This window comes from Oryctolagus cuniculus, chromosome 7, assembly GCF_051225735.1.
Source record: "Oryctolagus cuniculus isolate XC-2025 breed Fujian yellow rabbit chromosome 7, ASM5122573v1, whole genome shotgun sequence".
Taxonomy (NCBI): Eukaryota; Metazoa; Chordata; class Mammalia; order Lagomorpha; family Leporidae; genus Oryctolagus; species Oryctolagus cuniculus.
Window position 1 is genome coordinate 15,545,138 of NC_142873.1, and position 13,516 is coordinate 15,558,653.

Sequence of the window (13,516 nt, forward strand, 5' to 3'; positions counted from 1 at the left end):
CTTCCAAAGGATTCCCTCTCGACCTGCAGAAACAGACGCGAAGGGCGCAGGCTTGGAAGGGCCAGGTGATCGGCCCTCGGCACACCAGAGCCACCGGTCCCTCTGTCCACGGCCGCAAACGCACATGGGAGGAAGCCCGTTCCCCAGCTCGTCTGTGGGCCGCCTGCCTTAGGCCGCAGTGCCTGGAGCAATCGAGCAGCAGTGAGGACGCCAACCGGGCAGGCGCAGGAGCGGGAACCGGACGCGGTCGGCGCAGTGGTGTGCACCTGCTCCACAGACGGGCCCATCGGAGTGATAGGTGACAGAGCCAGGGCTCCGATCCCTGCCCTCACCCCAAAGCCACACTGCTACCCACCGTGTCGGCGCTCCCGGGCTGGGAGCACAGCGTGGACCCACTGAGCCCCCAAATAAACGTGAGCGCAGAGCTGCGGGTCAGCGGCCACGGCGGAGCCCTGGGCGCCAAGTCCTGCGCGGGCTCCGGGCCGGCTTCCAAGCTACTGCGGGCTCGGGGTCGGGGCCTGGACTGAGTTCCCAGCTCCCAGCACTGGGGCAGGGAGCTTGCAGAAACAAAAGGGGAAGTGGCTGCTCAGCGGGCGAGCAGGCAGGGGGCTGGGGCCCTGCGAGGGGCCCTGGTGAGGGGCAGGGTCTCCAGGCAGGGGCGACAGCGCTGGAGGTGGCCAGGGAGGAGGGGCTGCGAGGGAAGGGGTCTCCCCGAGGGCAGTGGGGAGGCAGGAGAGGGGACACGCGTGGGCTCTAAGCGGACACGTGGCGGCCCCAGGAGCCGGCGGGGCCCAGGCCTCGAGCGCGGACGGCACACGGCGCAGGCACAGCAGCACTCGGAAGCGCCCGCCACGTGGGAGACCCGGATGCAGTAAGTGCAGGGGGCCACCGCGGGGTGATCTCAGGGGCGAGTTCCGTTTCCCCAGAGATTCCCCTTCTAGAAGTTGCTCAGGGAAGGCGCGGCCGCTCAACCACGTGCTGCACAGCACTGCTCGCGAGAGCACGGGGACGCGGAACTACGCGGCCGGGCCCGGGGCATCCTGCGTGGACGGAACCGGCGGCCAGGAGGGGCGCTCCGTATCTAACTCTGCCTTTCAAAGGCGATGGCGCTATAACGTGACAAGGATAACGGGTCTCGTTGGGTGCCGTGACCCGCGGACTCGGTTCTGAAGGCCTCGCTTCGGCCGCCCTTCTCCCACCACCCCGAGGCCTTTGTCTTCAGTCCGGCGCTGCCGGGGCAGGGGCAGGGACGCCGACCGCCCGGCGCGCGCTCACCTCGATGGCGGGCAGCGTCTTGCTGGCCTCGTGCTGCTCTCGCCCAGGATGCTGCCGGCAGAGCGGCCTTCGCACTCGTGGCGGAAGCGCATGCCGCGCTGCTTGGGCTGCTCGGCGATGACCAGGTGCGGCCGCGGGCCGGGGCCCGGGGCGGGCGCCATCCGCCGGCCAGGCGGGCAGCCCCAGGGTGGCGGCGGCGCCCAGGGTGACGCGCCTGGCGCCCCCTCCAGACCGAAGCTGTTCTCCTTGGTGTGCTCCTCCATGATCTCTGCGGGAAGAGCAGACGGGGCGTGGTGATGCCCGGGGCGCCGGCGCAGGCCCCCAGACCCTCCGCAGCCCACCCCGCCGGCGAGGCCCGGGGCAGTCAGCATCGCCCGGTGGCCGCGGCGGGCTGGATTCCCTTCTCCTCCGCCCTCCGCGGCCTCTGTCCACCGGGATCCAGGGCAGGGGCCAAGTGGCAGGTGCCCGCCTCCCCCTTGCCCTGTGTCATCACCACGCTGCTCTGACCACCGAGGCCAGCTCAGACCGCAGCGCCCGCAGCCCTGGTGCTAACCTGCAGGGGTTTTGTGAGGGACATTTCCAGCGCCACCTGCACTGAGCTGTTTCTCTCCCATGCCTCTCCCCAGCCCCACCGTGGCCCCCCGGGCTGCAGTCTGTTCCCACCCCCTCTGGCCCTCTTCAGCTCAGAAGCCTCCATGGCTCCCATCTTCCGTGGAGTCCAAGTCGACACCCTCCCCACAGAAATCCTCCCCAGACTCCGCTGGTCTCAGAAAGACAAAGGGAGGGGCCGGCGCTGTGCTGCAGCGGGTGAAGCCGCTGCCTGTGATGCTGCGTCCCATGTGGGCGCTGGTTTAAGCCCCTGCCACTCCGCTTCCGATCCAGCTCCCTGCTAATGCGCCTGGGAAAGCCTCGGAGAATGGCCCAAGTGCCTGGGACCGTGCACCCATGTGGGAGACTGGATGGAGTTCCAGGCTCCTGGCCCAGCCATGGCCATTGCGGCCATTTGAGGAGTGAACCAGAAGATGGAAGATCTCTCTTTCTCGCTCTCGCTCTCGCTCTCTCTCTCTCTGCCTCTCCTTCTCTTTCTATGTAACTCCGACTTTCAAATAAATAAATATTTTAAAAAAGTGTATTGGGGAGTGGGCAATCTATTTCTCACATTGCAAGTTCTAGGTTCTAGTCCCGGTCGGGGCGCCAGATTCTGTCCTGGTTGCCCCTCTTCCAGGCCAGCCCTCTGCTGTGGCCAGGAAGTGCAGTGGAGGATGGCCCAGGTGCTTGGGCCCTGCACCCCATGGGAGACCAGGATAAGTACCTGGCTCCTGCCTTCGGATCAGTGCGGTGTGGTGGCTGCAGTGCGCCAGCCGCGGCGGCCATTGGAGGGTGAACGAACGGCAAAAGGAAGACCTTTCTCTCTGTCTCTCTCTCTGTCACACTGTCCACTCTGCCTGTCAAAAAATAAAAATAAAAAAATTAAAAAACAAAGCAATTGGTACTCACGCTCTGTATATAGTATGAAAAGACTAATTTCATATCTATTGTAAATATATATTTTCATATTAATATTATATCATATAAATTTTATATATTTAATTGGTAAAAAGGAGAGTAAATATTATATAGGATAAGAAATCAGAATGTGGGTTTGGTATAAAATAGATTAGGGAAAATAATCAAAGGAAAACTAAAAAGGAATCAGGGTAGAAATTAAACATGCTAGGGGCCAGCGCTGTGGCGAGGCTGTTAAAGCTGCCACCTGCAGTGTCAGCATCCCATATGGGTGCCGGTTCAAATCCCAGCTGCTCCACTTCCAATCCAGCTCTCTGCTATGGCCTGGGAAAGCAGAAGAAGATGGCCCAAGTCCTTGGGTCCCTGCACCCTTGTGGGAAGACCCTGAGGAAGCTCCTGGCTCCTGGCTTCGCATTGGCACAGCTCCAGCTGTTGCTGTCAGCTGGGGATTGAATCAGCAGATGGAAGACCCCTCTCTATCCCTGCCTCTCCTTTTCTCTCTTTGTAACACTGACTTTCAAATAAATAAAATAAATCTTTTTTTTAAAAAAAGAAATTAACCATGCTGAATTCCCAGAGTTGGCCCCAAAAATTCAAAGCAAAAATTCTTATGAGAATAGAGAGACACTGTTTAGAGAAATGGTTCTCTTTTGAATATTTCAAATTCTTCCACTTCTTTCACTATCATCTGAGGGTTGTTTTTTTTTTTTTAAATGTGATAACATAGTTTAGAGAGGAGGGAAGGAGTAGAGTACAAATTCTGCCACAGAGGCATCTTTGCTGATATAAACCCATCAGAAGAGATAGCAACATAAATAAAAGCTGTACCTCATGAATTAAAAACTCAATCAGTATGACAACTAATGCTGACTTCTCCCTCCTTCCCTCTTTAGCTGTGCAAATCTTCACAATAAAGCTAGTCAGTTCCAATGTACCACCACTGCCAGAGACTATTAAAAGATCTGATGTCCATAATGGGTACATAAAGGCTTTCAGCTTTCTTATACACAAGGTTTTTTTTTGAGAACTTCCAAAAACCTTGGTAAAGGTCCTTGTAAGTCTATGTATGAAAACAGCCACAGGCCTTTGAATAAAATGTGATTTTTGAGACAAAGAGACACCAAGTCCTGGAATATAAACTGCAAGGATTTGTCCCTGAATGGAAAGAGAGGATTTAAATTGACTAAATCTTGGAAATATTCATAAGTTTAGTTAAGAGACTAAAGGCAGGGGTTGGCATTGTGGCGCAGCAGGTTAAAACTCTGGTTTGCAGTGCTGGCCTCCCATATGGGAGCTGGTTTGAGTCCTGGCTGCTCTACTTATGACCCAGCTCTCTGTTAAGACCTGGGAAAACAGAAGATGGCCCAAGTCCTTACACCCCTATACCCATGTGGGAGACCCAGAAGAAGCTCCAGTTTCCTGGCTTCAGATAGGCACAGCTTCGGCTATTGCAGCCATCTGGAAAGTGAACCAGCAGATGGAAGACCTCTCTCTCTCTCTCTTTCTTTTTACCTCTGCCTCTCTGTAAATTTGCCTTTCAAATAAATAAATAAATATTTTTTTTAAAAAAGACTAAAGGCATAGGAGAGATCCAATTTAGGGCTTAAAGTTTATTGTTTGCAAATTTTTTAAATTGTACCTAATTTTTTTTTTTTTTGACAGGCAGAGTGGACAGTGAGAGAGAGAGAGACAGAGAGAAAGGTCTTCCTTTGCCGTTGGTTCACCCTCCAATGGCCGCCGCAGCCGGCGCGCTGCGGCCGGCGCACCGCGCTGATCCGATGGCAGGAGCCAGGAGCCAGGTGCTTTTCCTGGTCTCCCATGGGGTGCAGGGCCCAAGCACTTGGGCCATCCTCCACTGCCTTCCCAGGCCACAGCAGAGAGCTGGCCTGGAAGAGGGGCAACCAGGACAGAATCCGGCGCCCCAACCGGGACAAGAACCCGGTGTGCCGGCGCCGCAAGGCAGAGGATTAGCCTAGTGAGCCGCGGCGCCGGCCTTAATTGTACCTAATTTTATCTATGAATTAATCATGCAATCTAAGTGAGTAAGATGTGCACTTATGTGTCATAGAAGTTATTATACAATTTTGGTTAACATTAAATATCCACAACATACATAAATATGTAGTCTGCTCAGATAAATGGAAGCTGATTAGTAAATGTATTCCTATTTCTCATACTGTGTTAGAAAAGTTCTTGAACTTGAAGTGAAAAACAAAGTAAAACACTGAACCTCCACTGTGTTAGAAAATTGCTTTCAAAATTCTATTACTAACAGTTGACCGGAAATGATCTTTTGGCAGAACCAAAACACATTGTGCACTAACAAATAATAGTTACTAATTGCTTACATTGCTATAATTTTTCTAGGTGGCCTGTTCTGCTTAATTTAGCAATGTGAAATCAAATTATATTTTAAGGGATACATACAAAAATGAACAGTGAGTGTACTTGTTCTCAAGATTCTAATTATAACTGATTTTCTGTGTCAAATGTTACAGGAAAAATGCACCCCCTTTCATCAATGAACAGAGCAATTAGACAAAAATTCAACAAGCAGAAGAACTAATCTATACTATGAACCAAATGAACCTTATTGATATCTACAGAACTTTTCACTACACAGTTGCAGAATATACACTCTTCTCATCAGTGCATGGGACTTTTTCTAGGATAAACAGTATACTAGTCCATAAAACACTCTGAATAAATAAAAAAATGAAATCATACCATGTATCTTTTATGATCAGAATTGCCTGAAGCTGAAAATTAATAACTTAAGAAAATGCAGAAAATATTCAAACATATGGAAACTGAACAATACACTCCAGAGTGAATGCTGGGTAATAAAATAAATCAAAAGGGAAGTCAACAATTCCTGGAAAGAAATTATGTGGGGACTGACGCTATGGCATATTAGGAAAAACCACTGCCTACAGTGCTGGCATCCCGTATGGGTGCTGGTTTGAGTCATGGCTGCTCCTCTTCCAACCCAGCTCTCTTCTATGACCTGAGAAAGCAGTCGAAGATGACCCAAGTGCTTGGGACCCTGTATCCATGTGAGAGACCCAGAAGTTCCTGGCTCCTGGCTTCGGATTGGCTCAGCTCCAGCTGTTGTGGCCATCTGGGGAGTGAACCAGCAGATGGAACATTCATTCTCTCTCTCTCTCTCTCTCTCTCTGCCTTTTCCTCTGTGTAACCCTGCCTTTCAAATAAATAAATAAAACATTTAAAAATTATGGAATACAGCCAGAGAAGTCCAAAGAGAAATTTCTATCAATCAGTGCCTATATCAAGAAATTGGAAAGACATCAAATAAATGGTCTAAAATACTTCACAAGGACCTTGAAAAACAAAAATAATCCAAGACATAACTTAATAGTAGAGAGAAATAATTAAAATTAGAGAAGGAATATACAAAATTGAAACCCCAAAAAATGATACAGATCACTGAAATGAAGAGCTGATTTTTTGAAAAAAATTGAGTCATTATTTTCCCAATTAACTAAAAAAGAGGGAAGAGACCCAAATCAATAAATCAGAGATAACAAGGAGAAGTTACAATAGATACTATAGAAATAAAAAGAAACATCAGGAATTACTACTAACAATGATAGGCCAACAAATTGCAAAATCTGGAAGAAATGTGTAGATTTCTTCACAGATGCAATCTATCAAAATTGAGGCATGAAGACATAGAAAACCTAAATAGACAAATAACCAAGATGGAAACTGAATCAGTAATAAAGACCCTCCCAACAAAAAAAATCCCTGGACCGGATGACTTGACTGAAGAATTTTACCAGACATTTAAAGAACTAACTCCAATTCTTCTCAAGCTACTCAAAACAACTGAAAGGGAGATAATCCTCCCAAACTCTTTCTATGAAGCCAGCATCACTCTAATTCCTAAACCAGAAGAAGATATCACAAAGAAAGAGAACTACAGACCAATATCACTGAGGAACATGGATGCCAAAATCCTCAACAAAATACTTGCCAATTGAATCCAACAACACATCAGAATGATCATTCACCCAGACCAAGTGGGATTTACCCCTGGTATGCAGGGATGGTTCAACATATTCAAATCAATAAATGTGATACTTCATATAAATTGAAGAACAAAAACCATATGATTATCTCAATGAACATAGGGAAAGCATTTGATAAATACAGCTTTCATGATGAAAACCTTAAGCTAATTGGTTATAGCAGGAACATTCCTTACCAGAACTAGGTAATATATGACAAACACACAGTGAGCATCATCCTGAATGGGGAAATGTTGGAAGCATTTGCATTAAGATCTGGAACCAGACAAGGACGTCCACTTTCAATATTGCTATTCAATCTAGTTCTGGAAGCTTTAGCCAGTCATTAGGCAAGAAAAAGTAATCAATGGGACACAAATTGGAAAGGAGGAAGTCAGATTATCCCTGCTTGCAGATGACATGATCCTATATATAAGGGAATCCGAAAGACTCCACAGAGACTATTGGAACTCATAAAAGAGTTTAGTAAAGCTGCAGGATATCAAATAAACACACAAAAATCAATAGACCTTGTAGACACAGACAAAGCCATGGTTGATAAAGAACTTATAAGATCAGTCTCATTCATAGTAGCTACAAAAAATCTAAATACCTTAGAATAAATTTAATCAAGGAAGTGAAAGATCTCTGCAATGAAAATTTCAAAACATTAAACAAATCAAACACTAAACAAATCAGATACTAAAAATGGAAGAATACTCCATGTTCATGAATTGGAATAATTAATAGCATCAAAATGTGGATAGTACTCAAAGCAATTTACAGATTCAATGCAGTCCCAATCAAAATATCAAGAACATTCTTCTCAGAGCCAGAAAAAATGATTCTAAAATCCATATGAAATCATAAAAAACAGGATATCTAAAGCAATATTCACAAAAATAAAGCTGGAGGCATCATAATACCAGATTTTAGGACATACTGCAGGGCAGTTGCTATCAAAACAGCCTGGTAGGGGGCACAAAAATATGCCAACAAATTCTAAAATCTGGAAGAAATGGATAGATTTCTGGACAGATACAATCTATCAAAATTGAGGCATGAAGACATTGAAAATCTAAATAAACTAATATCCATGATGGGAATTAAATCAGTAATAAAGACCCTCCCAGCAAAGAAAAGCCATGTAGATGAATGGAACAGAATGGAATCCTCAGAAATCAATCCATATATCTATAACAAACTAATTTTTGATAAAAAAAAAAAAAACTAAAATCAATCTCAAAGAAAGGACAGTCTCTTCAACAAGAGGAAATTGGATCTATGCCTGCAGAAATATGAAAAAACTCCCCTATGTTACATTTTAAAGAGAAATCAACTCAAAATAGATTGAGTTACTAGAGGAGAACATTGAGGATATTCTTCAAGACATTGTCATAAGCAAAGATTTATTGAAAAAAAACCCAGAAGCACAGGCAATCAAAGCAAAAATAGACAAATGAGATTACATAAACCTAAGAATCTTTTGTACGGCAAAGGAAACACTCAACAAGGTGAGTAGACAACTGGAAGAATAGGAGAAAATATTTGCAAAGTACTATACAGGTTTGTAATTAATATCCAGAATTATAAAGAGCTCAAGAAACTTGACAACAGCATCACAAACAACCCAGTTAAGAAATGGGCAAATGACTTGAACAGGCGTTTTTCTAAGAATGAAATTCAAGTGGCTTACATACACATAAAAAAGGGCTCAGGATCACTAGCCATCTGGGAAATGCAAATCAAAACCACAATGAGATATCGCCTTGCTGCGGTTAGAACGGCTTTCTTACAGAAATCAAGAAACAGTAAGTGCTGGTGAGGATGTTTGGGAAAAGGTACTCTAATCCACTGTTGGTGGGTTTGAAAGCTAGTACATCCATTGTGGATGACAGCATAGAGATTCCTCAGAAAGCTGAAAATATATCTGAAAATATGACCAAGCCTTCCCACTCCTGGGAATTTACCCAAATGAAATGAAATCAGCATATGAAAAAATTACCTGTATCCTCATGTTTATTGCAGTTCAAGTCACAATAGCCAAGCTAATGAACCCAGATGTCCATCAAGTGATTACTTGATAAAGAAAATATGGTCTACATACACTGCGGATTACTACTAAGCCATAAAAATGAATAAAATCCTGGTTTAATAAAATGGATGCAACTGGAAACCATTTTCCTTAGTGAAATAAGTCAGTTCTCTGAAGGCAAATATCATGTTTTCCCCATATGGTTACTAAGAGTAAAAAATACACTGTATATGAGAAAAATTGATATTTTGAGATTTTATTATTGTCTGTCACCCTTGTCTGTACTATTGAGGGACAGTGATTTTTGTTTTTTTGTTTTTTTTCTTCTTACTATTTGTAAAAATTCACATATTTGAACTCTTTACTTAGTAGAGAGTTAATTTTATGATTATAAAATAAACTGAAAGTATATAATTGTAAAAATTTCAAGAATAAGAAAGGAAGAAGGAGGGAAAGTGGGAGTGTGGATGGGAGGGAGGGTATGGTGGGAAGTGCCACTATGCTCCTACATTTGTATACATGAAATACATGAAATTTCTTCACCTTGTATGAATAAAAATTTTAAAAAGAGGCAATTATCTGAAGATTGTTAACTAGATTCCATCATTTTATAACCTATTTACAATGGTATTTCTAATGTTTGTTAACCAAGTTTCATAATAATGATAAGGGGTACATCTTGGTTTTCTATTTTGTTCCATTGATCTCTTTGTGCAATACTACTGAAATTGTCCTGTTACTGGTTTCTGGTATCTTGAAATTTGCTAATCAAATTTTCCAATCTTCTTTTTCAGAAGATTTTTGTCTTGACCATATATTTTTTTGTTCAATAAATAATTGTTTAGTATGCATGTGTGAGACACAGGTGATATAGAAATGGACAAAGTAAAATTCTTACTTCTATGTGTTTTACATTGCAGTTGAGATTAAAGACCAAAAACAAAATTCTAGAAGGACAATTTGGCAAGGGATGATAAGAACTATGAAGGCAAATGTGCAGTGTAAAGAGATATAACATGAAAAATTAAGAATTAATAGACATTCAATCCTCCATATAGCCTTTTATTTTTTCCCATTGCATAAAAATTCTGTTGTAATTTTAAAAAAGGATACATAAAAATTGTATATATTTATGGAGTTCCATATGATGCTTTGCTGCATGTATTCAATGTATAGTGCTAAAATCAGGATAAACCTATCTCTTCAAACATTTGCCATTTGTTGGGACTGGAATTGTGGCACAGTGGTTCAATCTGCCACCTGCAAGGCCTACACCCCATTTGTATGTCAGTTCCTGTTCAATTGCTTTGCTTCTAATCCAACTCTCTGTTGATGGCCTGGGAAAAGCAGCAGAAGATAGCCCTGGTGTTTGGGTCACCCATACCACTCACATGGAGTCCTGTATGGAGTTCCTGACTCCTGGGGTGGTCAGCCTGGCACAGCTCTGGCTGTTGCAGCCAACCGGAAAGTGAACCAATGGGTTGAAGATCTCCATCTCTCAGTCTCTCCTTCTCTCTCCATAACTCTTTCAAATACAGGAATCAATCTTTTATTTTTTTTTTTTTTACAGGCAGAGTGGACAGTGAGAGAGAGAGACAGAGAGAGAAAGGTCTTCCTTTGCCGTTGGTTCACCCTCCAATGGCCGCCGCTGCAGCCGGCGCACCGCGCTGATCCTGGCAGGAGCCAGGAGCCAGGTGCTTTTCCTGGTCTCCCATGGGGTGCAGGGCCCAAGCACCTGGGCCATCCTCCACTGCACTCCCTGGCCATAGCAGAGAGCTGGCCTGGAAGAGGGGCAACCGGGACAGAATCCGGCGCCCCAACCGGGACTAGAACCCGGTGTGCCGGCGCCGCAAGGTGGAGGATTAGCCTATTGAGCCACGGCGCCGGCTCAGGAATCAATCTTTTAAAAACCTAAACCTAAAACAAAAGCATTTATCATTTCTTTAGGCTGAACTCACTAGAATTTGTTTCTTTTTTTTCAAAAGTTATACAGTACATTATAATTATTTATAGTCACACTTTGTTATGCAATAAAACACCAGAAATTCTTGCTCCTACCTAATCATAACTTAGTATCTGTTATTAAACTCTTCTCATCCCTTCTTAACACCGATTATCCCCAGCCTATGGTGACTACTATTCTATTCTCAAATTCTTTTTTTCAATTTGTATTAGAGACAAAGTTACAGTCAGAGAGAGGGAGAGACAGAGAGAGAGGTCTTCCATCTGCTGGTTCACCCCTCAAATGGCCACAACAGCCAGAGCTGGGCCAATCCAAAGCCAGGATCCAGGAGCTTCTTCTGGGTTTCCCAGAATGATGCAAGGGCCCAAGAACTTGGGCCAACCTCCACTGCTTTCCCAGGCTATAGCAGGGAATTGGATTGGAAGAGGAGCAGCCAGGACATGTACCAGCACCCATACAGGATGCTTGCATGGTAGGTGGAGGCTTGGCCCACTATGCTCAACACTAGCTCCACTGCACTCAACTTTTATGAGTTTAACATTTCTGATACTTATTTCACTTAACAAAGTGATCTCCAGTTCCATTCATATCAGCACAAATGACTAAATTTCATTTTTATGGCTGAGTCATATTTTATTGTATGAATGTATCACATGTGCTGGTAGATACTTAGGCTATTTTGATTCCTTAGCTGTGGGGAGCAACTCGGACTGGACTAAGTTACTGGAATTAAGACTTATTCTGTGCATCTGCTCTCCCACAATATGGCGCTGGGAGAGAAGAAAACAGCTTCTACGCAGCTGCCTCTTGCCAACTTGAGTGATGACCTCCAGGAGCTGATCCTGCTCCTGATTGGAGGAGAGCAGCATACTCGGCGTGTGGGCAGCCGAGTTGGGATTGGCGGAAGAGGACTATAAAGGAGGAGAGAGACGGCATGCACCAGGAACATCTAAGGGGAACACCTGTGCAGCCCCCGAGAGAGCTGGCTGGCGGTGTGCCGCTCCCCTGCGGAAGTGGGGAATGTGGCCAGGGGGAACTGCCCTTCCACGGAGGTGGAAGGGACAGTAGCCAACCCGGGAAGAACCAGCAGCAAACCCGGGGAGGGCCGAGCAGACGAAAGAACAGCGCAGGGTCCTGTGTCGTTCCTCCACGAAGAGGGGAAGCGACATTAGCAATTATGAAGAAAGCTGCAATAAACATGGGGTGCAGATGTCTCTTCACCATGCTAATTTTCATTCCTTTCAGATATATACCAGGTACTGTGATTGCTAGCTCAGATGGTAGTTCTATTTTTAATTTGTTCTGTCACCTCCATACTATTTTTCACAGAGACCACACTAATTTATAGCCTTACAAGTGTTCTTTTTTCTTTACATCATCCCCAGCATTTGTTATCTCTTGTCATTTGGAGACAGCCATCAGAACTGGAGTGAAGTGATATCTCATTGTGGTCTTTACTAGCATTTCTCTAAAGATTATTGATGCTGAGAATTTTCTTATGTACATTGGCTGTTTGTATGTTTTGCTTGAAAATGGCTATTTAGATCTATTCCTTATTTTAAATTTTGATTTTTTTTTGCTATTGAATTGTGTTCTTTATTGAAATCTGATTGACTTATGAATTGATTTTGGGAGATTTGATATGTGATTATTAATGTCTTATCTGTTGCAAACATTGTAGGATCAATTTTACTTCTGAAAAAGATGGAGCAATAGAGACTTCATATAAATTTACACCTAAGAAAATTTTAAAGATGGAAAAAATGTGAAAGAATGTTTTCAAGGCATGGAACATCAAGCAACAAAGGAATATCGTCCCCGAGAGACAATAAATAAAGTAGCTTAATAATACACCCACGATTGTGTCTTTGTGACAATTCTCAGGCTTCCAGACGCCAGAGCTAAACTGAGGTGACAGAGGGAGACTTTTCTGGAAGACAATGGCAACTCATGTCTACAGGGCAGAACATTGGAGAATTGAGAACCACACAGAGAAAAAACTCCAGAGATTGGCAGAAGCACTTGGGTACTAACAGTACTGATCAGTACCCATGACCATGAAAAATCTTTGAATATAGAATTAGATTGAAGAGTACCTCACTTACAATGGGCCACTACTAGTGCCAGCTTCCACAAGCAAAAAGGAAAGAGCTTTAAGTCCACAGATCACAGGGCCAGTCCCAGAAAGGTCTTGCCTCAGTGATATTGTGTAGTTACACCCAGACAAAAATTACATCATCTTCCTGAAAGGCTTGACATACAAGCTCTAAAAGTGTTAAACCTTTTTTTTTTTTTTTTACATAACTTAACTGTGCCTAGGAACAAAGTTCCTGTTTTAGGTTTCATAGGAATTAAAAAAATAATCAGCATCCAACAAGGTAAAATTCACCACCTATGGAATTCAATAAAAAAAATTTCCAAGCATGCAAAGAAGAAAACTGTGAGATTTAATGAGGAGAAAATCAGTCAACACTGCCACAGATGTTATAACTAGCCGAGAGGATATTACAGCAGTTATTATAACTTTATTCTGTATGTTCTCTACTTGGAAGAAACGTTGACTAAGTTAAATAGAGATGTGGAAGGTATCAGAGACAGCATTCGTCTGTCTCCCACATTGAATTCTTAGAGGTAAAACTGCACGGCCTGTAATGAAAAATACACTGGGATGAATTATAAGAATAATAGCAGAATAGATATCACAGA